Source organism: Pleurodeles waltl, chromosome 3_1 (assembly GCF_031143425.1).
Source record: "Pleurodeles waltl isolate 20211129_DDA chromosome 3_1, aPleWal1.hap1.20221129, whole genome shotgun sequence".
Classification (NCBI taxonomy): Eukaryota; Metazoa; Chordata; class Amphibia; order Caudata; family Salamandridae; genus Pleurodeles; species Pleurodeles waltl.
In genome coordinates, this window is record NC_090440.1 from 770,309,210 (window position 1) to 770,334,287 (window position 25,078).

Below are 25,078 nucleotides of genomic sequence, written 5' to 3' on the forward strand. Positions count from 1 at the left end.
CCAATGCCTGTTTGACATGGACCCATCTTCTCCTTGCAACAAAATCCAATGAACTAACATGTTGTGCAGGTACCCAAATAGAATTTAAGGGACGATTTCACAAAGGCCTTTCCAGGCATAAAACTATATTTGTGGCTGAAAATGCAGTGAAGGCTAGTGGTGGATTCTGTACGTGGTTGTTTGGAAAGTGAATTTAATGCGCAAGTGTAGAAGGGAGTATGACTACAAATATAGAGATGGAAGAACATTTTGGAAAAAAGTGAGCTTAAATGGTTCATTGTACAGCACAAATTAATTGAAAACGTATTTCTAATACGTTTTAATTAAATTTCTGTTGTCAAAAGGCAAAAGTAAAAGGTCACCCATGGTTTATGAAGTATAATATTTTCTCTGTTAGGCACACTGATATGCGTTCCACTGCATAATTGACGCCAATGTGCTAAAGAAACAAAACATTCTTGAAACACACTGGGGTAAGCTGTTTACTGTACAGTAAGTGTAACAATCCGCCCCTTCTCTAAACTCCGTACCTGAATGATGGTCTTAGTGCTAGAAAGCGACAATGAAATCAAGTTATCCCACTCGTACCATGGCTGGACCTCTGGACGGAATCCTTCTGTCCTCAGTGTGTGGTATGGCCTGCATGGCCTCAGGGTCTCTCTCAGCAGCAGTGGCGGCTGGCAGCTTTAGGAGGGAGGGGATGGGCGGGGCACACACACACACACTCATTCTTTCACACACAGACACGCACGCACATCCATTAACAACATTCATACCATTCAAACATGCTCTCACGCACCAAACATTTAGTTTGAAACATCACACACATACACACACACACACACTTACCTTCGGCCTCCAGGTCCCAGGAGGGTTGGGACTGCTGCCTTCCCTCATTGGCTGACCGTAGGTCAGCCAATGAGGGAAGGCAGCAGTCCCAGCCTCGTCACAGAGTGGGATGGGGTTAGTGAGACTGCTGACCCCACCCCACTCTGTGACGAAGTGTCACTGATTAACACTCGCCCTGGGCACTTCAGTGCTTAAACCTGAAGCGCCCAGGGAGAGTGTCAATTAGTGACGCTTTCCTCATCACCCAGGGGAGGGCCTCGAGGCACCTTTGCTGGGCTGAGGAGGTCACGCCCATAGGAGCTGTGATCTCCTCAGCCCAGCAAAGTTCAGCTCAGGCAGCCAGGAGTGTGCGCAAATCGCGCATGTCTGCTCCTGGTTGCCTGACCTGAACATGAAGAGTGTCTGTCAGGCTGACCTTTGTTCAGCCTGACAGACACTCTTCATGGGGGGCTTAGGGCTGGGGGGGTGCGGCCCCTCTGCCCTAAAGGACGGGTCGCCACTGTCTCTCAGAATGGAAAGTCTGGTGGGCACATTCAGAGGCAACGTTGGTGGGATGGTCAGTGAATGACTGCTGGGCCTGCTATCAGCATGTCACCCTGTCTAGTTTCCAGTGTGTAGGAGTGCCTCTGGTGACATGAGAACGTGGGGCTGATGGGCACCTTGAGCAAAGGAAAGTCAGGGAAAGGACAGGAGTTTTCTTTCTCTATCCTGGAATCTGCCTTGGGGCCTAAAAGGGAACAAGCAGGGTCATGTCAACCATCAGCAGGCCAGGGCTGCCATGCTCACCCTGATTAGAGTCTAGTTGGGACTGGCAAGCCCTGAAGCTTCTACTTCTGCAGCACTGAGCAGCAGTGATGTGTGAGGTGGTGAGAATTATCTCAATGGCGGCCGTGGATTGGTAGATACGTTTTTGTTAGGCTGCAAACGTTTTCCCGTTGGGCTGTTCCTAGTGCCTTCTGAGTGCTTCATCCGCCCTGTTGCCGTTCCAGCTTACAAGCACAAGCACTGCTAGCCCGAGGAAAAAACAAAAGGGCCCAGATCGGAAGAAATGACTTGATAGTGATGAAGATACTCCTCTCCCTAAGCAAAACAAAATGGGCACTCTTCCTTCTAGAGCTTGGAGCAAGTTAAACCAGGTCAGAATTGAGACAGAGATGCCGCCGAGCAGAAACTAAACCAGCAGTGTATGGTGGTCGGAGGCCAGAGGAAGTGGCCTTACTAAAGTTGCCACCAACTTCTCATTGCTCCCATCAGCCTGCCCTGCCCCCACCCCTTGCTTAAATAGCACAAGGCTGACTTCGTCCTCGGCCACAGTAGCAGGACCCGCCTCCCCAAACAACCCCCCCCCCCAAACCCAATGCAGCAGTACTAAAAGAGGTCACACACTACCCTTTGAGGTCATGGTATCGGCTTATGCCTCCGGGACAACTAAAACCTCACATGGTACATGCACAGTGACATCCCCGGCTCCTACAAAAAAGGCAGCAGCCCACACCATCGGCGAGCACAGTCAGCAATGTGCACTGAGCTTCTTGGAGTGTTCCTTCCGCACCTCTGCCTCTTCACTGATAACGGCAGGGCGACGTCTTTCAAGCCGAATAATACCAGCCACCCCTCATGACAAAAAGGATACTTGGCAAACACAAATGTTTTGCTTCAGCGAAGGACTGGAGTAAATCCTCTTTCTGGGTGGGAAGAGGAATGAAGCACCCCAAAAGTTCGTGACAGTCAAGGAAAAGGCACTACTCCAAAAGAAAAACCGTTTTCTCTATGGAGAAATAAAAAAATACAAAAAAACGTACATTTGCGTAGTTAGTCCTTTCCCCAAGGTAGGGCTGTGCTGCGCATTTTTCTTCTGAACTGGAGAAATAAAAAGCATGATAATCCCTAATAAAAGACTGGAAGCTTGCTAGTGATGACGCAGAAACGAAGGTTTTACATTTATTAGCGCAATAAACGTAGTGCCGCAATAATCAAGTGTGACTTTAACCGAACTAATAAAGATTGTACGGGGACAAATGTGCCCTCAGAGTAGTTCACCAACATTTATAAGCGTGCTTTATATAACGTGATGTATTAGAATTGTACTAATCTGACATAACCGTAAACGTGTGCCATGATTTGCTTGTTTGAAATGTTTTAACTTAGCATAACTTTAGTGGAGGCTTCGGCCTAGTTGCCTTGTCTCACGGTTTAGATGCTCGTGTTTTTCTAATGTGCTAATAAAACGTGTATTCTTGCTTGAAGCTGTACTTTTCCAGTGAGATCGGTTCACATGCTTATCTTTAAGGTTTCGTGCCAGCCTGGCATCTTCTTCTTTGCTCCAAGGTCAATCTGCAGGTGCAGACAATGGAAGCTCTAAAAGTGAGTTAATTGGTAAAATATGTTGCAACTTACGTTCCCGACTCCAAGGATAATGTATGCCTAGGTAGAAGCTTGTGAATTGTTGTTTTTGATTGGACAATTTGAAGCCAACCTATGAACCCTCCAATGGAAGACCCTACTGGATTTGAACTGTTGATTATTTAAACCTGGTGCACAAGAAGAAAGCAGCCATTAGCCATTGGCCATTACCCATTGCACCCATCGAGGACATTATTGCCCATTGCAGCCATTATGGCCCATCTTGCCGACCTCGTCATTTTGCCATCTTCTACGATGCCAATTGATGTTCGACGCCATTTTGAATGAGACTTTGATGCTTTCTCTAATCGAGAGAAAGAGACTTTAAGTAATTCTCGCCCTAGAGACTTTAACTTCGATTTGCCCCTTTGCATAAAGTAGTAGTTTTGTCCTTTTATCTTGCCGCTGTGAGGCAATTGCCCCGTCCACCCTGCCCCCTTTGCCCCCGTCCCATGCTGATCGAAACCAGTACCTGTGAGACGAAGACTTCCTTGAATGCTGATTTAATTTGGTAAATATGAAAGGAAAATGTACAATTGCATTGTGTTTCTTTTTAGGTAACCAACTGCTGATTTTTGATAAGAGCCCTAGTTAGGAGTTTTCCAAATCAATGTTGCTAAATTGTTTTTTGCATGAAGTCCCACATGCAGATGCTAATTTGAGGTTAGATGAGGATTCATTTGTTGCACGATGCAATTTGAGACCTTGTTATGCTGACTAATGTATGCAATTAGCCCATTACAGATTATAGTTTTAGTGGTTTGCGTTGCTATTATCGAATGCATCGTTATTCAAATGCTGCATAGATTGCATCTTTTTCGCCGTTATGGACAGCTATTAATGTTCATTTACATATATCATTTGGTGTTGAGACACATTTATATCGTGCTAGCTTTGTTAATATAGGGAAATAAATTCATTAACTTTGAATAAACTGGTGTGGTTATTCATGGCCGGAAGGTCATGGTTCGCCAAAATGTTTTCTGGATTAATTGTGAAATGTTATGTTGATCAGGGCATTGCTTATGTTCGTTATTGATTATTGATTTGATTAAATTGACTAATCTCGGGTGAAGAGAGCCCCACTTGGTCAAAAGATTCATCGACCCAAGAGCGTCCAAATACAGGTAATTTATTAGGACGGAACGCTCTATCAGTAGATGGTAGCAGAGGACGGTTTCGCCCTTTGGGACCCCACTCGAGAGGTAACGGTTTCGCCCTTTGGGACCCCACTCGAGAGGTAACGGTTTCGCCCTTTGGGACCCCACTCGAGAGGTAACGGTTCCGCCCTTTGGGACCCCACTCGAGAGGTAACGGTTTCGCCCTTTGGGACCCCACTCGAGAGGTATATGGTGTTGAATTGACGGTTACGCCCTTTGGGACCCCACTCGAGAGGTATATGGTGTTGAATTAGATTTTTCTTGGGTAAAACAGATTGAGAGAATGATGATGCCCTAAGTCCCCCGCGACTTTCCCGGGATCTCGGAGCTTGCGAATGGAGAGAATGGAGGTGTGAAATCGGCGTTGGCGGTACTAGTGACGGTATGAGTGAAGTCAGGGTTTTGCGCTTGCACAGCTTATTGCCGCAGATTGTTTCAAAAGGTTGCGAGGATTTTAGAGAATAGCAGAGGTGCGACTCCGAGTGTGAGAGTAGGGAAGTCGTCGAACTTCATGTGCATGTGGCGCTTTGTGCAGAAAAAGGTCCACGTGGTTGTTGTTGTTGAGACGGGCCCTGCGAGGTCAAGAGACTCCGGAGTATGTTGAAAAGTGTATGAGACACTTGTTTTATGTTGTGGTCTGGTCGGTTTAATAGGTTGACCGGGCGTGGTCAACGAGTCGGTACGTGTGTTAAGGGAGTGAAAGAAAACTTCGACTTCGGGCTTTGACAAATTCTAAGTGCACTAGAATAGATCACTGACAAGTTGAGAGCAGAATCTGCGGGTCAGATTTTGCTTGCGAAAGTGGGGACCGAGAAAGATGGAATAACTGCTGAGGCTAGTGAAAAATCCCTAAGGTCCTGAAGCGATTGTGTTACCCTTCCTGTAGTAAACCGACAGATCTGTTTTATTATTATTTGGTTGCTCGCGATACATGCCAGAAGTTGTTACGAGAGGAGCTGAGTGAAGGAGGACTAGCCGCGAGGCTTTGTCAGCCGCAGAGTGTGTGAGTGTGACGTCACTAGGAGCCGCGCTGGGATAGGTTGGTTGCAGAGAAGGGTCGCGCACGGATTGGACGCAGTCCGTGGGGCTCGATTGGAAGGGGAAAGGCAAGCGAAGAGTATTCCGGGAATTAAAGTCACTTATTGATTACAAATTTTGTGAAATAAAAGACGAGAAAATGAAATTTTTGAAAGCATTAAAGAGTGCGATGAAGGGGGAGTTTTACATTAAAGCGAGCGTAGGAGAGGAGACGCCACCCGAAGGTACACCAGCTTACATTGTAATGGAGGAAAAGGGGGTAGCTCCGTGCCTTTGGCTAAAGCAATGGCACAAGCTGACAGAGAGACATGGGAGCGTAGCGTTCCCGATCCATGGGACATTCAATATAAGGATCCTAGAGAATTTGAGATTCGCGATGTACGACATGAAGGTACCTCCAAGGCCAGCACAGTTTGAGGCTCTAGCGATTTGGGAACTAATGGCTAGACAGCAACAGCAAAAGAAGTTCGAGACCAGGATAAGAAAGGTAGAAAAGACACTAGCGGACGCTAGGTGGGATAATGCACAGAAGGTGTGGAGGTCAGATATATTGCAGGGGATAAAATTGTTTCCCGCAATTGCTAAGGAAGAAGAGGCGACAGGCAAGAAAGCTACCTGTAAGACAAACAGGAGGTGTTCCAAAGATAGAGAGGACGAGGAAAAGTTAAGGAGAGAAGACGAGTCAGAGGATGAGGAGTTCATCATGCAATTGCTGAACGACCGTCCACCACCTTATGTAGAGAGTGAACAAGGTCCAAGTACCAGTTCTGCCCCTCCGGCACCGGTACAGAATAATGAAACTCCGAATTCAGAAACGCCATCGGGATCTAAGGACCCGAGTTTACTGTTCACCCCGCAGATACCGCAGGTTAGGAGAATATATCCAGATGTGCCTATATTGAAAACAGCAGAAAATTATCAGCCGCAGGTCCCAAGGTACTACAGCAGTGACAACAGTACGGGAATGATTCTAGATCCAACCGTAATGGGAGTACAGAATGGTCGCAACCCAACATTGGCACAAGCTGAATCAACCCAGTTTTTGATGCCTCAAAAGCAGATGCAGGGGGGAACCGCACATGCTCAGATGACGGGGAGTCAGACGGGCATACCGGCAATGATGACCCATAGTGTGGGAATGAACATGCCTCAGAACCTGGGGAATGGACAGAACCCAGATGCGATATCCCTACCCATTACTGTAGGTCCACCGGTACCTTTGTACATTCAGCCTAACTCAGGTATGAGCGGTCAAGGATCAGTGGTGCAGAATGGGACGGAAAGGAGGTGCATAGAAAACACTCCAGAGACAACTCCGATAGCGGCTCAGCCAACTGGATCTGGGTCCTTGATGGAGTTTAGTCCCATATGTGCTCAGTCAACAGTGGTGAGGTCGAGTCCCCCACTGATGATACCGCTATCATCGAACACTGAAAAGTTGCCGCAATGGCAGTCGATGTGAATGCTACACTGATGGGGTTGAATGCGCAACAGCTGACACAGTGGTTCAACAGTCTGAATTCCACACAAAGCTCAGCCAGTGGGAAGGGAGAAGACTATCTGAATAAGGTCAGGTTGAACATGGAAGCAGAAGAATTGGTGGAAGGGACTATGGGTTTGAATAGGTTAGAGTCCTACTCGGAAGAAGAGCTGAGGTATCTATGTCCCAGGATTACGAGAGAAGTGAACAAGGTACATAGAAGGTTGCAAGAAATAGCTGACAAAAACGGGGTTGTGATAGACAAGACAAAACACTTGAGCAGGAGCTATAGATTGGATTTCAGGACCACAGACTTTGAACACATGAGGTCAGCAGGCATGAAACCGCACCTTAGAGAATTGCTGCAGAGTGCACAAGTGTGGAGGTGCTTAGACAAATGGGAAAGCAGATGGGCAAAGAAAAAGGAAAAGAGGAAAGACAGTGTCCCAGAGCACAACGAGAAAAGACCACAGAGTAGTGATGCAATAACCATGTTACCAATGAGGGAGACAGCAGGGGGAAAATTAATACATGTACCGTGGCACAGAAGCGACATTCAGTCTTTTACGGATGATTTTCCCAAACTGAGAGAGAAACCGATTGAATGGTATCAACAGACTGATAGGTTTGTGAAGCTTGCAAAATGTCTTTGGGAAGACCTGAACACCCTCTTTGAGATTGTGGTTCCGGCAGATTTATGGGAAGACTGCAAAAGGGCTGTAGGTTGGCTGACAAGTGAACCAGAGAGAGACAGGGATACGGGTGCACCATCACCTATGGTAATGAGCTTATACTATAAGGTGATTGAGCATTTGAAGACGAAGGTTGCCGCGAAAAATGTGGATTGGCAGAAGATTGATCGAACTGCCCAAGAGGCTAAAGAGTCGATTCATGGTTACTATGAGAGGTTGTTGAAGGCGTTCAAGAACTACAGTGGCACGGAAACAATAGAGGCGAAGGACATGCTTCATTTTGTGTTTAGATTTGTGGAAGGGCTGAGACCAGATATAAGTCCGATGATAAAGACGCATTTGATTTGTTGGCAGTCGAAACCTATTGATGAGGTGTTGAATTATGCGAAATACTGTAGCAACGAAATTGAAGTGAAACAGAAAAGGTTGAAAGAGAAAGTGATGGTGATGCAACTTAAAGCAGCTCAGACAGGGTTACAAGGGTTGCAAGGGTTTCCACAGCAGATACCGCAGCCGCAGCCGCAGGGAAATATGGTGTTTCAGCCACAGGCGAGAGGCAGAGGCAGAGGAGGCTTTGGGAGTAATGGTCCGGATTTGAACACTGTTGCGATTCCGAATGGTGTGCAGGCAATGAAAAGGGTGATGCCGTGTCACGTGTGCGGAATCGTCGGGCATTGGAAACGCGAGTGCCCGATGGTGGTGCAGGAAGGTGCAGGTGTTGGTCAGCAAAACAATGATGTCAATGCATTCCAGACAATGAGGGGACCGAAAATGAGAGGTCCAAACCCAAATTTTCAGACCATAAATCAGCTGCAGGGATTACAGCCCATGCAGCCGCAGCAGATGCAGATGCCCCGTATGCAGATGACGCAAATGCAGCCAATGCAACAGCAGTTTCCCATGGTACCTAATCAGCAAATGCAAATACCCTTGGGCACCAGTGAGTCAGCAGCAAGTGATGGTTCCTCCACAGGTCTCGGGTCAGGTGATGAGTACAAATGGCACCGTACAACAGTTCCCATTACACAGTGAGAATGGAATAAACAATGTATGGGAGAGTGAAAGTTCAGATGAGGGGGGAAATTGTGTGCTTGCAGCATCCTTGGAAGTTGATCAAAAGGGTCCATATGTGGAGGGAAGAGTTATGGGTCATCGTGTTTCATTCTTGGTTGACACAGGAGCCACACGTTCAACTGTTAGGAGCATTGAAGTACCAAATTTGCCACTCTCAGGGAGAACAGTTCAAGTAGTGGGAGTAGCAAACAGGCACCTGACGAACCCAATCACAGATCCAGTACAAGTCAGAATTGGTAACTATCAAGGGTTACATAATTTTGTGGTATGTGACTCAAGCCCGATAGCACTGTTAGGGAGAGACCTATTGTGCAAATTGGGATGTTCGATTATGTGTTCGAACGATGGAATTAGAATTCAGACGAGCAGTGATGGGGAAGAAGAGGACAGTGTAGAAGGGGATGAGATGGAAACTGTCGATGAAGAATATCCTCTGATTAACCTTTTTCCGATGATAACTGAAGAAGATATTCCAGCTGAATTACGGGAAACAGTTGGAAAGGAAGTGTGGGATATGACAGGAAAAGAGGTGGGATTGGTGAAAGGAGTGGAACCAGTGAAAGTGACCGTAAAACCCAATGTAACCTTTCCCCAGACCCCACAATACCACATGGCACAAGACACCCTCATGAAAGTCGCCCAACTCATTGACGAGTTTGTAAAACAGGGAGTATTGAAAGAAGTGTTAAGCAGTCCATGTAATTCACCAATCATGGGACTAATAAAGCCGAGTGGAAAGGTCCGAATCGTGCAGGACTTGAGGAAAATAAATGACATCATAATTAAATGCTGCCCTGTAGTACCGAATCCAGCTGTGATAATGTTTCAAGTCCCTTGCGATGCCGAGTGGTTCTCAGTCATCGACTTGTCACAAGCATTCTTTTCGGTGCCTCTTCATGAGGACAGCCAATTTCTCTTTTGTTTCAAATTCTTAGACAGAGTTTACAGTTGGTGTCGAATTCCTCAAGGGTTTTCTGAGTCACCGTAAATTTTCAATCAGATTCTAAAGAAAAACTTGGAAGCGTTAGAATTGCCATTCGAGTCAACCCTAGTACAGTACATCGATGACTTACTGATTGCATCTAAGACAGAAAGTGGCTGCACAGCCGACACCATTGCTCTGCTGAACCATTTGGGAAGGAATGGACACAAGGTGTCTCCTTCAAAGTTGCAGTTCTGTCAGAAGAAAGTGAAATACTTGGGTCATCAAATAGAGAAAGGGTCACGGAGAATAATGAAGGAAAGAATAACAAGTGTACTTCAAATGAGTCCACCAAAGACGAGGAGGGAGGGGAGGAAGTTTTTGGGGATGGTGAGCTACTGTCGCCAGTGGATTCCCAACTTTTCAACTCTAGCAAAGCCTTTACTGAAACTGACCCAGAAGGATGCCTTGGATGAAATTGAGCTGAAAGGAGATGAGATGGATGCTTTTATTGAATTGAAAGAATGCATGTGCAGGGCTCCAGCTTTAGGTATGCCTGATTACACAAAGCCTTTCACATTGTTTTGTCATGAACGTGATGCATGTTCTTTGTCTGTCTTGACCCAAGCCCATGGTGGCATAAACAGACCAGTAGCGTATTTTTCAGCTACTTTGGATCCGGTCGCAGCAGCACTGCCAGGGTGTTTGCGCGCCGTAGCAGCAGTTGGTATCAGCCTCACTCAGAGTGAAGGAATAGTGATGGGACACCCATTAACAGTCATGGTCCCTCACTCAGTTGAGATACTTTTGACCCGCTCCCGAACGCAACACATGACTGGAACAAGACTCACAAGGTATGAAACAATAATTCTGGGCTCACCGAATGTGCAGCTGAAAAGGTGCACTACGTTGAATCCAGCAACCTTGCTTCCCGGTGAAAATGCTGAAATTGAGAACGCTGAAGACGTCGAGCACGACTGCCTTTAGGTGACTGAATTTTGCACAAAACCCCGACCTGACATTAAGGATACTAAGCTTGATGAAAATGACCAAATTGTTTTTGTTGATGGGTCATGTTTAAGAGATGCATTGGGAATATTGAAAGCAGGATATGCTGTATGTACTGTAACAGGTGTCTTGGAAGCGTCCTGGCTTCAAGGAGTCTATTCCGCACAAGTAGCAGAGCTTGTAGCCCTTACAAGAGCATGCCAACTGTCTACATTGATGAAGGTTACCATTTACACTGACAGTCAGTACGGGTTTGGAATTGTGCACGACTTTGGGCAACTATGGTCACAGAGAGGTTTCCTGACCTCTTCAGGGTCCCCAGTGAAAAACGGGGAGAGAATAAGGGAATTGTTACACGCCATTCAGATGCCAGCCGAAATTGCAGTGGTACAGTGTAGTGCTCATACAAAAGGACAGGACTATGTTTCCCTGGGAAATGCATATGCGGATCAGGTCGCAAGATTTTGTGCCTTGAACTGTATATTGCTCAGGGATGAATGGAATTTGATAAGTGAACCAGAACTCGAACCAGCTGAAGCATTTGCCTTGAAGGTCGTGGATACAATGGATGAACTAAAAGCATTACAGAATAGCGTCAGGGAGGATGAAAGAGTTTCCTGGATTAAGTCACAATGTACAAGGAGACCAGATGAGTTATGGGTTTCAAATGAAGGAAAATTTGTTTTACCAAATAGTCTCTTATCGCAGCTAGCGCGGTCCTATCATGGGCAGGCTCACCTAGGGAGAGATGCCATGATAAGATTGTTAAAAACTGATTGGTTTAACCCCAGATTCCGTCAAGTTGCAGAAGCAGTTTGCCATCGTTGTGTCATTTGTCAACAGATGAACCAAGGAAAGGGAACGGTTGTGAACGTGAGCCACATTGGCAGGGCGGGTGGCCAGTTCAGCAGAATGCAGATGGACTTTATTGAGATGCCTGTGCATGGAGGTCTGAAGTATGTGTTGGTGATTGTGTGCATTTTTAGTCACTGGATTGAAGCATACCCCACACGTAGAAATGACAGCCTTACAGTTGCAAAACTATTGTTGAGGGAGTTGATACCACGTTTCGGATTCCCGATCTCTTTAGAATCAGATAGAGGAAGTCACTTCAATAACGAGGTGATAAAGTTACTTTGCGCAGCGCTGAACATTGAGCAAAAACTGCATTGTAGCTATCGCCCTGAAGCCTCAGGACTGGTGGAACAGATGAATGGTACACTGAAATCAAGAATGGCGAAAATATGTGCATCGACAAATTTGAAATGGCCTGACGCATTGCCTTTGGTGTTAATGTCAATGAGAAACACCCCTGACAGAAAGACTGGATTGTCCCCGCACGAAATTCTTATGGGCAGGGCCATGAGACTTCCTGCAGTTCCCGCAAACGCGCTTTTGAATATTACAGATGATATGGTGTTAGACTACTGCAAAGGTCTGGCTGACGTGGTTCGCTCTTTCTCTCACCAGGTGGAAGCAACCACCTTGTCACCGATCCAAGGTCCAGGACACACACTGATAGCAGGTGACTGGGTCGTGATAAAGAAGCACGTGAGGAAGTCGTGTCTGGAACCCCGTTGGAAAGGCCCTTTCCAAGTGATCCTGACGACCACTACCGCTGTGAAGCGTGCGGGAGTTCCCAACTGGATTCACGCCAGTCATACAAAGAAGGTGTTGTGTCCCACAGATGAGGAAGTTGAAGCGCTGAAACTGCCAGTACCTGATAACAAAGTGCTGAGCGCTGAGACAGAGCAAAACAGAACTAGAAGCGAACAGGCAGAAATAGAAGAGAGAGAAATATTCTCTGAGGACGAAACAACCGATTCACTTGGGGAAGACCAAGGAGAAACCTCAGACAGCGACGAAGCAGCTGAAGGTAACAAAGAGCCTGAAGCAGCTGAAAGTGACAAAGAGCCTGAAGAAAGTAACGGTGACAAAGGGCTCGAAAGAGGTGAAGAAGCAGGAGAGCCTGATCAGAGGAGGGCTTTCCCAGGAGCAGACGGTACAGGAAAAGAAAAGGAAAACCTGATTGACTCCCCAGAAGGAGGGGACAAGGCAGAACAGGACGAAACTGTTCAAACTTCTTCAGAAGAGATCGCAGGTCCATCAAGTGGACACAGTGCAAAGAGAAGACCAAGTATATCACCAGTAAAACTAAGAACTAGAGAAACGTTGAACGACAGTGAAGGGCCAAGAGTGAAAGAGAAAAGAAAGGAAGTATCTGTCGTGGTACCAACATCAAGTGAAGAAAAAGACTTGGCCAAAGAGGAAAGTACCAGTGAGGCAGAATCGAAGAGAGATGCAAAATTGAAAAGGAAAAGGATACCAAACAGGAGATATTCCGGTCCAGAATGGGCATATGTAGTCAATGACGATTGGACCGACGAATTTGTATCTCTTAGCCTCGAGAACGAAGAAGAAGAGATACCAATAGAAAATAAAAGTTTTATGGACACTATTGATTGAAAAACTGATAAATGACATTGCTTGCTATAATCTAACGTGATACAACCAGCTGAGACATTGCTAAACCGGATGAGACATTTGCTAACTTGATAAGACTTTGATAACCTGATTGACTCTTAAACCCGATTTGAGACAACGTTGCTAACTGATAAAAGACTGAGTTATTGCCGAATTGAGACAAATGCTGCTAACCGATAAGTGACTGGGCTCCTGAAGAAAACTGTGTGAACATTGCGCTCGTTCAGCTTTGTAACTAATTGCTAAATCGTTTCTTTATAGGTGCTTCTAGCTCTCTGATTCTATACAGATCATGACTAAGTACGCTACACAAAACAGTAGAGTGAAATATTGTAAATATGCGTGTATAGGCTTGATAACTGCATGTGTACTAATAATAATGGCAATAGTGCTTGCAACGCGTGGTAAGGGTGAGAATGAGAAAATTGATGCTTCTACTTCTGCTCCTGTTACTGTCACTGAACTAACCGCATTGAAAAGACTAGAATTAGATGAGAGACACTTGCATGATAAGAAGGAACTTTCGTATAATGTTTTCTATCGCCTACTAACAGAATATGTTGAGACTATGGATGCGAAAGATTGTTATGTGTGTACACAGATACCGACATCGGTAACGGAACGGGTGACTTATCACCACATGCCTCTTACATATGGGATTACATGTAGTTTAGTAACTTCTAGATTTTATGGTCAAACTAACATACAGTATTTTTATTCAAATTATGATGTTACCTTTGCATATGTTCCTATAATAACGCAACTAAGCCAGATTGCTAAAGATTGGGATGCTAAAATAATGAGGGAATTTTTCGAGCCAATGCAACCTTTTGAAACAGCTCACGCTCATAGGGAAAACCTTACCTGCTCGCTCTCTGCAGTAGAAATAAGCTTTTTAGATCGCACAGATGATAGAAGGGCACAAATGAATGCGAAATTAGAAAAAGAGCTAAGTAAGAGGACTTCAGTAGATAATTATGCTTTTGCCGCAATAAAAACGCAAGGAAAAATAGCTTTAGATGCTTGGCATGTAGGGAAATTTTTTATATATCGTGGTGAATCTTATTATGATAACATTTTCGTGGGAGCGAGTGAATGTAAACATACGTTTATCTTTAAGGCCAAATGGACATTCATGCTGAACGGATTTGACCCTGTCATACCTGGTGTATATTACATTTGTGGGCATAATGCCTATTATCGTCTTCCAAAGGGATGGTGGGGGAGATGTTATTTGGGTATAGTGTTCCCAAAGGTTTATCAACTGGATGACCTATCGGTGATTCCAAAGACGCCTGGATCTCATTGTATACAGAAAAGAGAGACCGCAGCTGCTGTGGTAGGAGATATATTTGGAGCCATGATTCCTTCATTGGGAGTTGTGTTGAATTCCATCAAAATAAGAAAGTTGTCTACTATAGTGGATAACATGTTGACAAAGTTTTCAGGTGCTATAATCCTGATGGATGCTGAACTTGCAGCAGAAAGAGCTATGACTCTTCAAAACAGGCTTGCCCTAGACATTCTTTTAGCAAAGGATGGCGGCGTTTGCAAAATGCTTGGTGCGCGTCACTGTTGCACGTATATACCAGACAACAGTGTGAAGATTAAAACAATGCTTGCAAATCTAACAAAAGAGAGTGCAGACTTGAAGGAATTGAAAGAACCAGGAGTTTGGGAGAAGGTTGGAAAGGGAGTTGCTTCAGTGGGAAATTGGCTTGGTGGCATTTGGAATGGAATATTACTAAAAATAATACAGGGAATACTAATAGTACTAATTTGCATCTTTGGGATTTGGGGAATAAAGAGGGGAATACTAATGATCATGGCAAGAATTAAAAGAAGGAAGGAAGAGAAAATAATGAAAAGAATGGCAGAAGAATACAAGGCAAGAACAAGGGGAACTAAAAGGCAAAGAGAACTGACAGAATTTTAATGGAATAAAATTTGTGGGAATAGTTTTGTGTGATGTCAAATAGTCATCAGAGGAGGGATTGATGACGCAGAAACGAAGGTTTTACATTTATTAGCGCATAAACGTAGTGCCGCAATAATCAAGTGTGACTTTAACCGAACTAATAAAGATTGTACGGGGACAAATGTGCCCTCACAGTAGTTCGCCAACATTTATAAGCGTGCTTTATATAACGTGATGTATTAGAATTGTACTAATCTGACATAACCGTAAACGTGTGCCATGATTTGCTTGTTTGAAATGTTTTAACTTAGCATAACTTTAGTGGAGGCTTCGGCCTAGTTGCCTTGTCTCACGGTTTAGATGCTCGTGTTTTTCTAATGTGCTAATAAAACGTGTATTCTTGCTTGAAGCTGTACTTTTCCAGTGAGATCGGTTCACATGCTTATCTTTAAGGTTTCGTGCCAGCCTGGCATCTTCTTCTTTGCTCTAAGGTCAATCTGCAGGTGCAGACAATGGAAGCTCTGAAAGTGAGTTAATTGGTAAAATATGTTGCAACTTACGTTCCCGACTCCAAGGATAATGTATGCCTAGGTAGAAGCTTGTGAATTGTTGTTTTTGATTGGACAATTTGAAGCCAACCTATGAACCCTCCAATGGAAGACCCTACTGGATTTGAACTGTTGATTATTTAAACCTGGTGCACAAGAAGAAAGCAGCCATTAGCCATTGGCCATTACCCATTGCACCCATCGAGGACATTATTGCCCATTGCAGCCATTATGGCCCATCTTGCCGACCTCGTCATTTTGCCATCTTCTACGATGCCAATTGATGTTCGACGCCATTTTGAATGAGACTTTGATGCTTTCTCTAATCGAGAGAAAGAGACTTTAAGTAATTCTCGCCCTAGAGACTTTAACTTCGATTTGCCCCTTTGCATAAAGTAGTAGTTTTGTCCTTTTATCTTGCCGCTGTGAGGCAATTGCCCCGTCCACCCTGCCCCCTTTGCCCCCGTCCCATGCTGATCGAAACCGGTACCTGTGAGACGAAGACTTCCTTGAATGCTGATTGAATTTGGTAAATATGAAAGGAAAATGTACAATTGCATTGTGTTTCTTTTTAGGTAACCAACTGCTGATTTTTTATAAGAGCCCTAGTTAGGAGTTTTCCAAATCAATGTTGCTAAATTGTTTTTTGCATGAAGTCCCACATGCAGATGCTAATTTGAGGTTAGATGAGGATTCATTTGTTGCACGATGCAATTTGAGACCTTGTTATGCTGACTAATGTATGCAATTAGCCCATTACAGATTATAGTTTTAGTGGTTTGCGTTGCTATTATCGAATGCATCGTTATTCAAATGCTGCATAGATTGCATCTTTTTCGCCGTTATGGACAGCTATTAATGTTCATTTACATATATCATTTGGTGTTGAGACACATTTATATCATGCTAGCTTTGTTAATATAGGGAAATAAATTCATTAACTTTGAATAAACTGGTGTGGTTATTCATGGCCGGAAGGTCATGGTTCGCCGAAATGTTTTCTGGATTAATTGTGAAATGTTATGTTGATCAGGGCATTGCTTATGTTCATTATTGATTATTGATTTGATTAAATTGACTAATCTCGGGTGAAGAGAGCCCCACTTGGTCAAAAGATTCATCGACCCAAGAGCGTCCAAATACAGGTAATTTATTAGGACGGAACGCTCTATCACTAGCGGTGCTGGTGTCCGTTTATGATACAGCATACTTCTGAAGTGCAAAAAGTAGTAAGTCTGTCCTACCTCCTTCTTTTGTTACTGGGGCCCTAACAGCGCGTTTTAGATAATGCTTGAATTTGTTCCTTAATCTTAACGCTTTGCAAGGTTCCTCTTTATTCTAACCGCTATCCTGAATAACCTCTCAAAACAGGGAAGCATCCCTTTAATGAATGAGGTAATAGGGAGCGGTCTGAATTTCTCTTATGTTTACTTTGCATTTCGTATATCAAAGGCCTCTGCACTGATTATACAATGGGACAGCTTGGAAAAATAATGATCTTCCTTTTTAAACTCCCAACCCATCATACAACAACACGGCTCAGCAGTTTCCCACACTTAGTTCTTCCACGGCTCTCCTGCACCAACACATCAGGAGGTTATGCATCACACAAGTGCCAGGGGAGATCAGTAAAGCAACAATGCACAGGAGCGCCACAGGTGTGGGCGGGAAAGCAAATCAAGGCATCTTACAGAAATGCTCAGTCAGCATTTGTTAGAATAACCTTTTATGAACAACCACTGATGGAAGGGGGAGTACCAAGGGCACGGAAGCTTTCGCCTGTTCTCAGTGCTTAATTTGTAAATAAAAAGGTGCTGGTGCCCACAAAGTCCTCCTTTTAAACAGGCGGCTGCTGCAATTAAATGTGTGAACACGGAATACTGAGGCATTGTAATCCTGAAGCCATCTCGGGCCTCTTCAATCCATATAAAGCCACTCCCTGCCCCTTCAGCTCACTCCTGCAGCTTTCTACTTTCTCCCTTTGTGACGCTTTTTCGTTTTTCTCTTCCTCCGTCTTTCCCATATGAGGCTTTTGCTCTCAGCAAATGCTTGAAGCAGAAGAATAAGCCCCGGCCATCAAAAATAAGTGCTAGTGCTCCGCACCGGAAACAGCAAGCACAAATTAAGCACTGCCTGTTCTGAACATTGAGGTCTACAGCTCCCGCTGGAACACCATAATGATGCTCAACTTAGCACGGACACCTGATGAACACAGCTGAGTGCAGCCCAGAACCACTGAGCTCAAGCAATCTTCCAACCTCAGCCTCCAAGTAGCTAGGACAACAGTGCAACAGCCACCATGCCCGGCATTTACCAAGGGCGCATGAATGGAATTCATCGTCTTCATCCTTGCAAGTCTTTGTAGAGTGTGCTCTACTCACAGAAGAGTGGTTTACAGGTGGTTCTTTGGTGCAGTTGCTACCTCTAAATTTCTGCTTGCTTTATATCCTTTATGATTTAACCAAAATCACTATTACCATGTTGCTACTAAGTCACTGTTGCACAGCAATCTCTGTTTACAAAACGTATGGAAAGCAATATATACAACATGTACCAAGACAAAGCCTTTAGTTTGCAAAAAGGATCATTTTGAATACAGCAAAGGTCAACATGCAAGTTATGTCGTTCGATGACACATAGAATTGGAAATCAAAATCTGTGTGATGTCTTGCTTGCTACCCGTTTGATGTCACCCTCCTACTTAATAGTTGTCCGACAACTGATATCACAACTCACAATAAAAAATAATGTAAAATGTGGGCAGATTTTCACCCGGCAAATGTGCCCCTCATTTCTCCATAGCCGCCCTTTCATGTATATTGAGTTATTTTAAATCGCATGTAAAGGCTGGCTTTACTAGTCCACTCCGCTATCCACATAAAATATAGTTCTGTTCTTTGCAGCAGGCATATTAACCCTCTCCGCTACTTTATGGCGATCCAAAGTTGCTACTAGACAAAACTCCTGTTTCTCTCCCGAACAGGAACGTTAATTACAAGAGGTATTTTGACATTTTAATTGTTTCTTGACGCACAAGGAACTTTTGAATAGGTGCTTTCAAATTGCAAGTTTCATAAGTTATTTCTAAACACAGCGCCACCCTGAGGTCAGCGCCCCCCCATCCAGGTCAGCACCCGGTGCAGCTGGACCACTTGCACCGCCCTGGTGATATATCATAAAGGTTAGAGTGTCCACAATTAACCCTAAAAATTTCACTAAAATGCCAGGCCTTCCTCAGATCCACCAAAGCTTTATTGAATCTACGGTATGATAAGAGCAGTTAGCTAATGCCTTAAGTGCCACCATTAGTGGGGCACACAGAGGTCTGCAGAAGAAGACAATAGTGTCCAAGAGCAACGAAGGTGAGAGAAGCAAAATATCAATTTGCTAAGAATAGCAAATACACTTGCTTTGGCCAAATCAAACCACAAACTGAGGGAAGTGAGACTTACAAAAGAGGCATCAGCTGCTTCCCTGTCCTTCTTATATATACTCCAGGAAAGAGGAACTTACCCTTGGAGCAATGTATTTACAAACGGATTTGTCTGTTTTGCGTTTCCGACAAAAAAAACTTGAAAAAGTAATCTCAAGGAAAAAGAAACTAAGCCCACCTGCCTTTGAAAAATACTTGCATGGCTCAGGCAGGTGTAAAAACATGGAAATCAATCACATTTTGAATCGAGAACACAACAATTTGATTGCACTTTTTAGTGAACGGTGAAATAAAGATATACAGTATATCTTTTGTCGATCAGTAAATCATTCACAAGTGTGAAGATGGAACACTTCATAACTAGTGATGTACAAAAAAACGTTCTATCACGGTGTCAAAAGCTCCATGGTGACTTGAAGTGGCACAAAGCGGAGGACTCAGGAGAGGCAAGGCACCAGCTCAAAACTCCATTCCTGCATTTTTGTGGCTTCTCAGTGAAAAAGCAGGAGAATTTTCAAAGTGAAAACGACGAGGAAACAAAAGCTAAGCTTTTCCTTTTAAGAGGTCCCTGCTGGCATACTGTGCCACCGAATGTCTCAGATGTAAGAAACCTGTCTGCTGCTAAGGTGTTTTCACTATTTACTTATGTTGTTAATTCTCTGTGAGAGCGCCTGATTCCTCCAGAGAGCGGGGCAGGTAAGCCCCATTTTAGCTGATTGGTAATCACACATTTATGATAACTGAAGTTATGCTGGCCCCACCTCACAATAATGATATTTTGAATATCCTTCCCAGCCTTGAATTTCATTAAGTCCACTGGGTTGTACTCCAGTCTCAGGGATTTGTTTCTGTTGTAAATTGATCCATAGGTAGGAATTTCAAGGCCCTGACATTTTTCATCAAACTCTTTAGCACTTTGATACTGAGGCAGGGTAAAATTGATAGGAAATTAGTTTTAGTGTCTTGCTACTGGGCCATAGTATCTTAAGCCCAGCCCTCTCGTCATTTCTTCAGTTTCCCTTGCACAAATTAGGAGTATATTTGAGCTTGGAGAGTCCAATTGTATCCTCTGGTTCTCACCCCATGCCCCTCTGCAGCTGGTCCACAATGAGGTGAAACCCTGGTTGGTACTTCTGAGAACTGCAGAGGTCTGCAAGCATGTCTGCTGGTGAGATCTGCAAGACAAACTATCCTCTTGCATCTACTCAGAATGGATCATGCCAGAGTTACACTGAGGGCCCTCAAGACACAGTGTCAGAAGGTTTACTGTCCACTTTAGAGACTGAACGTAACAGAAAATATGTACATCACTTGGAATCAGACTCCAGTCACTGTGGCAAAGACAAAACACTGTTGTCAAATCCAAATGGCATAACCTGACCTGCGTGACACCTCGGGTTGTCTAGTTCTGCTGTTTCCTGATATAGGGGCATTCCTTGGGAAAATTCAAATTTGAACGCGTGTAGTATGGCGGAAACTCAAGTTGTATAGGACTCCACTTCCCAAACAGCTGCATTGCCTTAGTATGTATCTCAGGAGAACCCTACTCAAGTAATCTGCAGGTAACCGGCCTGAGAAATGATCTCACTGGATTGAATCAATGCTCTGCCTCAGACCTCGTGATGCGAGCCAGATAAACCACTGTTTCAAATTCCAAGAGGAAAATGAATCCAAAACTAGTAAGCATGGCAAACAACAACAAAGATACTTGGGCTCCACTGAAAGTGGAAATTTCAACAACGCTAAACTGTCAAAATATTGAGATAGGAAACTGCAAAAAAAATGCCGAAATGTGGCAGCAAGTCCCTATTTCTTGAGGGCCACTGAGGGTGCATCTTTACATAATGCAGGGTACCCTCAAATCAAAATGACCAATACTCCTGGTGTAAGTAATTTCAGGTGCAGCATTAACACATTGGTGGTCCCATGTCACCCATAGCGAGGGTCTTACAAAATACTCAGAGACAATGTGTGCTGCCAATTAATAACCCATCATATTGAAACTGAAGCAGGCTTCTGACTTGGTCAAACTTTTAACTGGTTCTAAACAGTAACTTGAAGAAGCAATGCCTATAAAAATAAGCTCCTCTAAAACTACCCCAGAAGTTGCATGCACCTAGCGACCATTCATTTAACTTCAGTACACTGTAAGCGTGTTCTCCACTGCACTTCTTAGCTCTTATTCACTCATAAACTGCTTCAGTGATCAGGTAAGGTATTGGTGGGCTTTGCCATGGAAACCTTCCACAGTGTAGCCAATCACTTCAAATGAATCTCCAGTTAAAGTATTTACTTATTATTGTACACCAAAAAATAAGTCCCCTCTGAAGACTGCTGTCAGGGTGAAGTCTGGGTACTGTTCAGATGACTTGCCTTAAAGGTTTATCTTGTTATACATTTTAGCAATGGTATTTTGGCTTTTTCACTTTAATACAAGTTAGTGTGATTTTGCTTTCAGAGGTGCTGGCTGTAGTATTTTTTTTTATTTTTTTTTTAAACGTCTGGAATCAATTCCCTTTTCTGTTGAAGCCTGACTTCAGTGAATTGGTTTGGAACCAGTCACAAAGCTGTTTTATCATTTTCTGGAGAAGATGAAATATAATCACAATAGGAGTTAATTTCTTTACTTCTCCTTTTAAGTGTTGTTAGCAAGCAAAATAGAGGAAATGGCGCTGTCTCGGGTGACAACTAGACAGAGGCGCGTTCCAAGTCTTTCAAAATTGAGGATTATTCCCCATTGAGTAGCCTATTTGTGATCCGTAATGTAATTTAGACGGCTGACTGGCGTGGTGGAGGAAGGCGGTATGTTTGTGCAAGGCAGCAGTGCTGTTAAAACCTGTTAAAAGCCCAGAGCGTCTTGTCCTGTTAGACTGAAAGTTGTCACTTATGTTAAAGCACTGAAGATTGTTACCATGCTCTCTTCTTTCCTGGTCCACTTTTAAAATGTTAAAACATAGTGAATTCTGCCTTAAAGCATTCATGGCCATTCCTTGTCATAAAGTGTGGTGCATACATATTACAACGAAAAGGAGCAATGAAAACACAGTAAGGAGTGACGCTAGCAGTTGTTATTGGTCTACAATGAAGAGCTTGTGGTCTGCAATGTTAACTGTTTTTCTTCAGCGCTCTGCTTTCATTGGACTGCAGCCTAAGGGTGTGGAGCCTTTCACATGTACACTCTTTCCCATCTCCTAGCCCTGAACCAGCGGAATGACGCTGGAGTGAGTAAAGCAGTTAATCAATCAGAAGCCTAAGGGGGTAGTAGCCTGAAACCAGACTAGGTGTCGCGGTAGGTGGGGAGATGTAAACAATCTCCTATCCTGGGCATGCATTACTTCTTGCATACAACCAGCAGCCAGATAGGCGGATGCACGTGGAAACGCCTTCTACGAGTCAATGTACATGTGCAGTAATCCTCATCATTCACTTTCTGAGTATCTACCCTGCAGGAAGAGTAATAGATCAATGGTGCTGTGGTCCCAATGTGAGCAAGGACAATGGTCCCGGGAGCCATAGGTTGGGCGGTAAAAGACAGCCATGATGGGGTGTAGTGGGAACCGCAGTGTGCTAAAGATCGCTACCCACCTGCTCTTCTTCTGCCTCTCTATTCCTCAGACCAAGGATAACAGAAGAGACCAATGAAAGATGCAAGTGCAATGCACAGTCTTTCCCGCCACCATTGGGTGGCAAGCAACTTAAAAGCTCTCCCCTTCTGTGTGCATACATTACTTGCCCATTTATACTGCTTGATTCTCACTGGATAATCTATGGAGAATTCTGGAATAATCCCCAACCTCGCTCCTACGGGACGTTATGAAGAGCGTTTCTGTGGCCTGATAAGGTCTTTTACTTGAAATTGCTAATCAGACAGGACCAGTCCTACAGCTTTTGCTGTTATAGGTGAAAATGCCCATATACACCCTATTACACAGTCCCCACAAGAATACACACACACGCACACATAAATGAAATCCAATGCCATTTTTACCTATTTTAAATCACAAGTATCTCTTTTAAGGATAAAGAAATAACTGAGTTAGTAAATCATTGAAGACAGAGGGTGAGATCCCTTGATTAGCTCATTTAAATAATGCACTTTTCACTGTCAGTGAATAATTAAAATACTTTTGTGTGCTAGTGTGAAAGATGGCAAACAACAGTTGCATTTGAAAAGAAATACATACAGTAGATTTTATTTACTCAGAAACAGCAACCCATAGGTTGCTATTGAGACGCAAGCTGCAAGCGAAAAGATTTTACACGTTCCTTGAGAAACACTGGCAACAAAAGCGTGAAGCTCGGATCAAATGGCTTCCTTGGATGAAGGGGTTGGGCAACCTCACACAAATGTCAAAGTGTGCCAGGTTACAAGGACAACTCTGTAACCAGATCACTTTGTCAACACAGTGACAGAAGGCAGTAACACCTGGGAACATTTGTTAGGCTGGGGAGCTGGGCACACATGAGAAGTAGTACATATCCTATATTTTTCGTCTACCAAATGCCAATGGATTTTATTTCCGTTATTTATATGTCATTTTCAAATGTACAGGGTTTCAGCCACCAAACTACCTCTCTGATTTCTGTATTTACTTGCACTGGCGTTTTCAACTTATGATAATGTTTATAAATGTTGTCCTTTTTGATGTCTTTATCTGTGTCAAAGTAAAATTGTTCTAATATCGTTCAGCTGCATTGATTTGGCTTTTCTTTAACAGAAAAAATTATATATGCACACAATTAATAAACCAAAGTTTATAGCGGATTATCGTGAGGTTCTGAATTTACTCATACAAAACCATAGAAATTCAGCAGTTATATTTAGAGTTCTTTCAAGTAACTAACTCGAGCCCTAAGGAAGCTATAACTCGCGCCCCTGACGCACAGTTTTTTTTTTTCAATAATGTGATTGCTAATGTTTCATTGGTATTTTTATTGACATTATAAAAGTTAACATGAATGCTGTAATATCTGGGGTAATTAGCAGTGCATGGCAAGGGCACAAGCTATAGTTACCTTAGGCCGCAAGTTTTAGTTACTTGAAAGAATTCAGACTATAACTGCTGAATTTCTGTGGGTTTGTGCAAGTAAATTCAGAACCGAACTATAACGCCCCTGTAACCTTTGTTTTTTTAATTGAACTTCCATTTGTTTTTTAACATTAAGTCATTTTAATTACTATATGTTAATCCAACCACCGCCGTGCACAGCCTTTGGCTGTGCACAGGTGCGTTGGCCACAAGGCCTGTCTCTCTAGATGTGAGAATAGGTGTGAGAGGGTGTCTCTGGGTGTGAGGGTGGGTGTGACAGTGTCTATCTGGATGTGAGACTAGGTGTGAGAGTCTGAAAGGGTGTGAGACTGGCTGTGTAAGTGTCTGGCAGGGTTTGTCAAGAGGTGTCTGGGTGTGAGAGTGGGTGTGAAAGGGTGTATGTGAAAAGATGTGTCTAAATGCCAGAGTGTGTGTGAGAGTGTGTGGTAGGGTGACAGAGTGTGTGTCTGCATGTGAGGGTGGGTTGAGAGGGTGTGTCTGGAGATGAGTCGGTGTGAGAGTATCTATCTGTGTGTGAGAGTGAGTGTGTGAGATTATTTATCTGTGTGTGAGAGTGGGTGTGAGAGAGAGTGTGCCTGACTAGGATGGTATAAGAACATCTGTGTGAGAGGTTGTGGGTGGGTGTGAGAGTTGGTGTAAGAGGGTGTGATTGTGGGTGTGACAATGTGTCTCTGGGTGTGAGATTGGGTGTCACAGGGTGTGTCTGGGTGTCAGAGGTAGTGTGAGTGAGTGTGTCTGAATACGCAAGTAGGTGTGAGAGGGAATATCTGGGTGTCAGAGTGTAAGAGTGGGTCTGAAAGGGTGTGTCTGGATATGAGAGTTGGTGTGATAGTATCTGTGTGTGAGAGTGTGTCTGAGTATGAGAGTGGGTATAAGAGAATCTGTGTGAGAGTGGATGTAAGAGGGTGTGAGAGTGGGTGTGACAATGTGTCTCTCGGTGTGAGAGTGGGTGTCACAGGATGTGCCTGGGTGTCACAGGATGTGCCTGGGTGTCACAGGATGTGTCACAGAGTGTGCC

General features: G+C 44.0%; 1 protein-coding gene across 12 annotated transcripts in view; it reads right to left on the bottom strand.

Annotated features, from left to right (window-relative positions):
- The window catches only part of MICAL2 (microtubule associated monooxygenase, calponin and LIM domain containing 2), a 776,672-nt gene that overhangs the window by 501,715 nt on the left and 249,879 nt on the right, over window positions 1–25,078 (bottom strand). The window lies entirely within an intron of this gene.